Source organism: Esox lucius, chromosome 7, assembly GCF_011004845.1.
Source record: "Esox lucius isolate fEsoLuc1 chromosome 7, fEsoLuc1.pri, whole genome shotgun sequence".
In the NCBI taxonomy this organism is placed as follows: Eukaryota; Metazoa; Chordata; class Actinopteri; order Esociformes; family Esocidae; genus Esox; species Esox lucius.
In genome coordinates this window covers 8,130,470-8,138,670 of record NC_047575.1, presented here as the reverse complement: position 1 = coordinate 8,138,670, position 8,201 = coordinate 8,130,470, and the positions used below count along the sequence as shown (strand labels likewise).

General features: G+C 37.9%; 1 long non-coding RNA gene across 1 annotated transcript; it reads right to left on the bottom strand.

Moving 5' to 3' along the window:
* Positions 1 to 6,388: 6,388 nt before the first annotated feature.
* Positions 6,389 to 7,477, bottom strand: LOC114839566. Its single transcript, XR_003781974.2, has 3 exons — positions 7,156 to 7,477; positions 6,890 to 7,018; positions 6,389 to 6,642 (listed from the first exon to the last, which is right to left on the bottom strand). It is a non-coding gene; the product is annotated as an uncharacterized LOC114839566 (long non-coding RNA).
* Between the last annotated feature and the right edge of the window lie 724 nt (positions 7,478 to 8,201).

Below are 8,201 nucleotides of genomic sequence, written 5' to 3'. Positions count from 1 at the left end.
TTTAGCATTTAAAGCACTTCGAAATGCCTCAGTCTATGAAATGTGCTATACCAATAAATTTGCATTGCATTGCCTTGGTGTTTTTTCACACCTAGTTCAGAAATCATCCTTCCCCACATGTGTCTGTGGACTGCTGTTTCATAAAAGTGATGACAACAAGCATGCTTAAATCAAACCCATACTGTGTTTGGATTCAAATTAAACTTTTTTTTTTTTTTTTTTTAAACTCTTTCTGTATACACAACAACATTGTTTTTCATATTTTCCAAACCAAGCTTATTTGTCAAAATCTGATTTCATATACACACATTCTTAATGACAGGGCCTTTTTCACACCTAGCTCAGAAGACAGCATCGATCAAATAAAAGCTTTATGCAGAAACCAACACACCAAGAGGCACAACAAGTCTGATTTATCGACCTATCAAAATTGTGAATACACATTTTAATAACGCATTCATTTTTTGTTCCCAACCACGAGTCTCATTACCATGCCATGTGTAGTGTTGCTGAGGTGAGGCTTCATAAAGCACCCAGACATTCCAACCAGTTGTTTTACACATTACTCCAGGCCTCATGCAATGCAGTGTATGCCAGTGACACCTGCTGGAAAAAATAATTTAGCACGCCCAAAACAATATGGTTCACATGCAACATGTTGTAGTGCAGAAACATTACTGATCAATACAGTTTAAACAGATATAACTAAAATCATAGTTACCATTGGGCTAGGTATGTTGTAATTATTGCCTAAGAAAATGTATTATACTACGAATTAGTGAAAAAAAACCAACCTGGTTATGTTTGAGTAACTATGCTGACTAAAATGTGGGAAAACAGGAAGATAGAAAAAAAATGGAGAACATATATTCCCTCTTTCAATTGTGGAATAATTGTGGAATCAAAGTGCTTTAACTGGGGACTGAGACTGCTTCTGTAACTGGGCAGTGAGAGTGAATGTGTGGAAGTTATAATAGATTTTTATTCAGGAATAAGAAATATAATATATATATTTTATATATCTATCAAAAACTCCTCAAAGAAACTCAAAAAACATTCTCACAACTGTAACTTTTAAAATCTACTCTCAATATCTACTTCAATAACTCTCTGCACTCTCTTCACAACAACAAACCACTACAACCCCGAAAAAAAATCAGAGTTTTGCTTCCTTAAATCTAAGGCAGAATCGCAAAGCAATCCACTTGGTTCCACAGTGAGCGAGATATCATCTGTCATCGATCGCATGCTTCTTTTAAAACAATAAATCAAATCTGCATTTTGCGTTACTTTATTGACCACCTGTAAAAATCCACATAGCATCCACATAGCATTCGAATGACAGTGTGTGTGATGGCTACAGAAAATATTTTGCAAACACCAGATTCCACCAGCACTTTTGTTATGTAAAACTAAGCAAAAAAACCAAACATAAGACTAACATTACAATTAACATAATTAAAATTAAATAAAAACCTGACTGGACAACAAAAAGCACCCTAGGGAAAAGCAGAGCAAAAAATATCAGTTTTAAGATGTATTTTAAAGATGTCCACAGTTTTAGCCCTCTAAAGATTCTCTAGCACGCTATTCCAACCTGTGGAGAATTAAAGTTAAAAGCTGCATATCTCAGAGCCTGTCTACATGAAAATGAATTTTTCTTGAAGAATACACATATCGCTCTAAGTAAAGAAATAATTTAATCAGCTGAAAATGCATATGATTTACTCATAATATTTTACATCTCAGTATTTTAGCAGATGTGCATACCCTGAGCCACATTTAATTAGTCTATAGAATTTAAGATTGATTGATTAAACAAATAAACAACTTAGTAGCAGTATGTAGGTTCTAATTCAATACATTTGTTGTCAGCAAAAGTCTGTGCCAAAAAGAACACATTCCAAATAATAAACGTAAAAAGCGTTTGCTCAAGAAAGTAACAAAAAGGGCTGTGAAGTTATTTTAGGGGTTATACTATATTATTTCAATTTCCATCAGTAGATATTCTGTATTATGTTTAGGTTAAGGGTTTAGGTTAGGGTAAGGGTTAGGGTTTGTAGATAGTTAAAATGTTATTGATGGATATATAGAGCATCTATAAATAAAACTAAATAAATTGTTACAATTTTAAAACTCTATCAAAAGGTAGTGGTTCAGATATTTTCTGAAAATTGGCATATATTGTGCTAAATAATCAAATCAATTCTGTTATTAGTTCACAGTCCAGATTTAAGCGGTTTATCATTGCTTTATGCTGCCAAAATTAAAATGTATTACCGCTCAAAAGTTTGGTCTCTTATACATTTCCTTGATTACGAAAGAAAAACCCATTTTTTGTCCTTCAAATTAACATCAAATTTTACAGAAATACAGTGTAGACATTGTTAATTTTGTAAATGAATATTGTAGGTGGAACCGGCAATTTATTTATGAAATATCTACACATGGGTACAGAGGGCCATTATCAGCAACCAAAAGTCCTGTGTTCCAGGGGTTCGTTGTGTTTGCTTATCCAAGTTTATCAGTACAAAAGGCTGTGTGATCAATAGAAAACCGTTTTGCAATTACAACCCTGTTTCCAAAGAAGTTGGGACGCTGTGTAAAATGTTAAAAAAACTGAATGCAATGATGTTCAAAATATTTGTCAGTAATGCCTACTTAAGCTATACTTTAAACATACTGTGGCTAAGTGAAAAAGAACATTCTCTGCAAGGCCCTACATATTTCCAGGGTGCTCATGGCAGCTCCCATCACCTTTGGATCAGTTGAGTCAAATGAAAAAGCTAAATCTTGCTTGGGTCAAAAAAAGTTGGGACGCTGTGTAAAATGTTAAGAAAAACAGAATGCAATGATATGCAAATCATTTAAACCCTATTCAAATGAAAATAGTACAAAGACAACATATCAAATGTTGAAACTGATAAATATTGCTGTTTCTTGAAAAAGATATGCCCACTTTGAATTTGATGCCTGCTACATGTTTCAGAAAAGCTGGCATGGGCAACAAAAGACTGGAAAAGTTGTGTAATGCTTAGTAAAACCTGGTGGAACATCTCCAACTAATTAGGTTATTGGCAACAGGTAAGTAACATGATTGGGTATAAAAAGAGCATCTCGGAGAGGACAAAAACATGCAACCCTTTGGGTCCCCAGAACCAGGATTGGCAAACAGTTTTATTCACTGTCCGCTGGCTGTTTAGCTCATAATTCAAGCGTCTTGGCAAGTTTATTAATATACAATAAAGTGGTACAAAAGAAAGGACGGAAGCTCAGCTAACTTATTGGTCAGCCTCACCGGCACATAGTATATAAAAGGAATACTTACTGCTGTTATGAATTATACACTTTGGCTATTTCTCCTGTGAGTTTATGTATTTATTTTATTAAGTTTATTTTGGGAGGGGGCTTTTTTGGGTTTGGACCCTGCCCCTACAAAGGTCTGTGCCTGAGGAGAGGGACCATCTGCCTTCTTATCAGCGCACAGTTCAAAAGCCAACATCCGTGATGATATCGGGGTGCATTAGTGGACATGGCATGGGTGACTTGCACATCTGTGAAGGCACCATTAATGCTTAACAATATATAGAGGTTTTAAAGCAACAGATGGTGCCATCCAGACAATGTCTTTTTCAGGGAAGTCCTTGATTATTTCAGCAAGTCAATGTCAAACCACATTCTGTACGTATTACAACAGCATGGCTCCGTAGTAAAAGAGTCCAAGTGCAAAGCTGCCACCCACTGAAAACATTTGGCGCGTTATGAAATGACGAAGGAGACCCCGAACTGTTGAGCAGCTGCAATCCTATATATGCAATTCTACATTTATCCTATAAAAATGGGAAACATTTCACTTTCAAAACTACAGCAATTTGTCTTCTCAGTTCCCACACTGTATTGTTAAAAGAAGAGTTGATGCAACACAGTGGTAAACATGCCGCTGTCCCCACTTTTTTTAAATGTGTTGTTGGCATCAAATAACATTTTCCCCCAAAAAAGGATTCTCAGTTTGACATGTTTTCTATGTAGTAGTTTCAATTTCACATGGCTAAAAATTATTTGCACATCAATGCATTCTGTTTTTAGCTTTTTCAGCAGCATCCCAACTTTTTTGGAAATGGGGTTGTACGTTAGCACAGCTGAACATTGTTGTGCTGATTAAAGAAGGAATAAACTGGCTGTCTTTTGAGTAGTTGAGTATCTAGAGCATCAGACATTGTGGGTTTGATTACTGGCTAAAAATGGCCAGAAACAAAGAACTTTCTTCAGTTTATTCTTGTTCTCAGAATTTAAATCAATTCCATGTGATAAATTGCCAAGAAACTGAAAATCTCGTACATTTCTTTGTTCCCATCACAGAACAAAGTGGCACTAATCAGAATAGAAAATGGGAGGCCTCACTTCACAACTGAGCAAGAGGACAACTACATTAGAGCGTCTCATTTGAGAAACAGATGCCTCACTGGTCCTCAACTGGCAGCTTCATTAAATAGTACCCGCAAAACACCAGCCTCAACGTCAACAGTGAAGAGGTGACTCCCTCGTTCCTCATCATTGGAACACGGGAGTGATGGTTGTTGATAATAGGCCTCTGTATGTCTATGTAGATTTTCCATAAAAGATCTCCCGATTACAGCTACAATAGTCATTTAAAAAATTAATAATGTCTACACTGTAATTCAGATCAATTTATTGTTATTTAATGGACCAAAACATTTATTTTCTGTTAAAAACAACAACATTTCTCAGTGACCTCAAACTTGTGAACGGTAGTGTACATACAGTGGGGAGAACAAGTATTTGATACACTGTCGATTTTGCAGGTTTTCCCACTTATAAAGCATGTAATTTTTATCATAGGTACACTTCAACTGTGAGAGACAGAATGTAAAACAGAAATCCAGAAAAGAACATTGCATGACTTTTAAATAATTAATTTGCATTTTATTGCATGACATAAGTATTTGATCACCTACCAACCAGTAAGAATTCCGGCTTTCACAGACCTGTTAGTTTTCTTTAAGAAGCCCTCCTGTTCTCCATTCATTACCTGTATTAACTGCACCTGTTTGAACTCGTTACCTGTATAAAAGACAGACTCCAAACAGACTCCAACCTCTCCACAATGGCCAAGACCAGAGAGCTGTGTATGGACATCAGGGATAAAATTGTAGACCTGCACAAGGCTGGGATGGGCTACAGGACAATAGGCAAGCAGCTTGGTGAGAAGGCAACAACTGTTGGCGCAATTATTAGAAAATGGAAGAAGTTCAAGATGACGGTCAATCTCCCTCGGTCTGGGGCTCCATGCAAGATCTCACCTCGTGGGGCATCAATGATCATGAGGAAGGTGAGGGATCAGCCCAGAACTACATGGCAGGACCTGGTCAATGACCTGAAGAGAGCTGGGACCACAGTCTCAAAGAAAAGCATTAGTAACACACTACGCCATCATGGATTGAAATCCTGCAGCGCATGCAAGGTCCCCCTGCTCAAGCCAGCGCATGTCCAGGCCCATCTGAAGTCTGGATGATCCAGAGGAGGAATGGAAGATGGTCATGTGGTCTGATGAGACAAAAATAGAGCTTTTTGGTCTAAACTCCACTTGCCGTGTTTGGGGGAAGAAGAAGGATGAATACAACCCCAAGAACAACATCCCAACCGTGAAGCATGGAGGTGGAAACATCATTCTTTGGGGATGTTTTTCTGCAAAGGGGACAGGACGACTGCACCATATTGAGGGGAGGATGGATGGGGCCATGTATCGCAGGATCTTGGCCAACCACCTCCTTCCCTCAGTAAGAGCATTGAAGATGGGTCGTGGCTGGGTCTTCCAGCATGACGACCCGAAACACACAGCCAGGGCAACTAAGGAGTGGCTCCGTAAGAAGCATCTCAAGGTCCTGGAGTGGCCTAGCCAGTCTCCAGACCTGAACCCAATAGAACATCTTTGGAGGGAGCTGGAAGTCCGTATTGCCCAGCGACAGCCCCGAAACCTGAAGGATCTGGAGAAGGTCTGTATGAAGGAGTGGGCCAAAATCCCTGCTGCAGTGTGTGCAAACCTGGTCAAGAACTACAGGAAACGTATGATCTCTGTTATTGCAAACAAAGGTTTCTGTACCAAATATTAATTTCTGCTTTTCTGATGTATCAAATACTTATGTCATGCAATAAAATGCTAATTAATTACTTGAAAATCATACAATGTGATTTTCTGGATTTTTGTTTTAGATTCCATCACTTACAGTTGAAGAGTACCTATGATAAAAATTATAGACTTCTACATGCTTTGTAAGTGGGAAAACCTGCAAAATCGGCAGTGTATCAAATACTTGTTATCCCCACTGTATATACTCAAAATGAGAAAATCACATTGGTATTTGTTCACAACAGTCAAATACAGTACCAGTTTCTACTCAGTTCTGCCAAAGGTTGTTACTAGCGATTTCTCAAATGTTTGGTTCCCATTCTCTATGTAACCATGACTCTCAGGGCTCACATCCTCAAAAAGACTAACAGCTATTTTCATTTGTCCATACTGCACCTCTGTTGCTGGGACTCTCTGGTTCACTTCTTTATGTCTTGTAAATAAATCATCAGAATATAGTCCTACAACAGCAGCCCCATCATAGTTTGTCCAACCTGTGTGAAGAGATTTGAAGATCACTGGCTGTTTTTTGTTCTCAACAGGTTTACTCATAGATTATGAAGACATTTTTGTTTACGTTTTAGAAAACCACAACAAAGAAGCAAATGTTGTGACAACTCTTGTTAAACTACAGGAAATGAAACTATTGTCCTGAAAAAAGGGCCTTAAAGATTACCTCCAGAGAACAAAAACTATAATAGGTCTACAATGAGATTATGAAAAAAAAATTGTACCATTCACCTGAAGTAGTATTTCTAAATCTTAGTTTCCCACATAGACGCTTTATACAGAATAGGATTGTGATGAGCAGTATAAGAGATCCAAGTAGGCCAACAGTCACAATTACAGAATGAAACTGTGAGGAGACAACTGCGGAGAGAGAACACAGAATTCTAAGAGGACTTAAACAGTGTCAAAACAATGTGTCAAAACAACCAATCAATAAAATATCCACAGAGTAAAATTTTGATTTCTTTGATGCAAGAATTAAAGTGTACTGACATTACCTGGACATGCCGGGAGATTAATACTGGAGCTGCTGCTGCTAACATCATTTTGAGCCAAACAGATCAGGTTTCCTGTCACATCAGTTTTCAGGGTGATTACACTACTCTGGTAGTGTCCAGAGGCTAAAGTCCGGGTCAGATTCTGACTGTTTAGGGTCCAACTGAACTGAAGACTATCTCCCTGTGAGAAGCATGTGATCATGGTCTCTCCATGAGGCAGACAGATGTGAGACAATGTGGACTCTGATACCGGGGCTGACAGACACAAACAAACATGCCACAGTTACAGTGGACATAAAAAGTCTACACACCCCTGTTAAAATGGCAGGTTTTAGTGATGTAAAAGAATGAGACAAAGATAAATCATGTTAGAACCTTTTTCACTTTTAATATGACATATGATGTGAACAATTCAATTGAAAAACAAACTGAAACCTTCTAAGGGGAAAACTGAAAAATAAAAACATACAATAACCTGGTTAACCTCATGTTAAATAGAAGTCATTACACACCTTCCATCATTTAAAGTGACTCTGATTAATCACTGTTCTAGTAGGGATCAGAGGGATCTCATTGTTGAAAGATATCAGTCAGGAAAAGGGTAAAAAAGAATTTCCAAAGCATTAGATATACCATGGAACTCAGAGAAGACAGTCATCATCAAGTGAAGAAAATATGGCACAACAGAGACATTACCAAGAACTGGAAGTTGATGAAAAGACGAGAAGAAAACTGGTCAGGGAGGCTTCCAAGAGGCCTACAGCAATATTAAAGGAACTGCAGGAATTTCTGGCAAGTACTGGCTGTGTGATACATTTGGCAATAATCTCCCATATTCTTCATATGAATGGGCTATAGGGTAGGGTGGCAAGAGGGAAGCCTTTTCTTACAAAGGAAAACATCCAAGCCCAGCTGAAGTTTGCAAAAACAAACATCAAGTTCCCCAAAAGCATGTGGATAAATGTGTTATGGTCTGATGACACTGCACATCACCCAAAGAACACCATATCCACAGTGAAGCATGGTGGTGGCAGCATCATGCTATA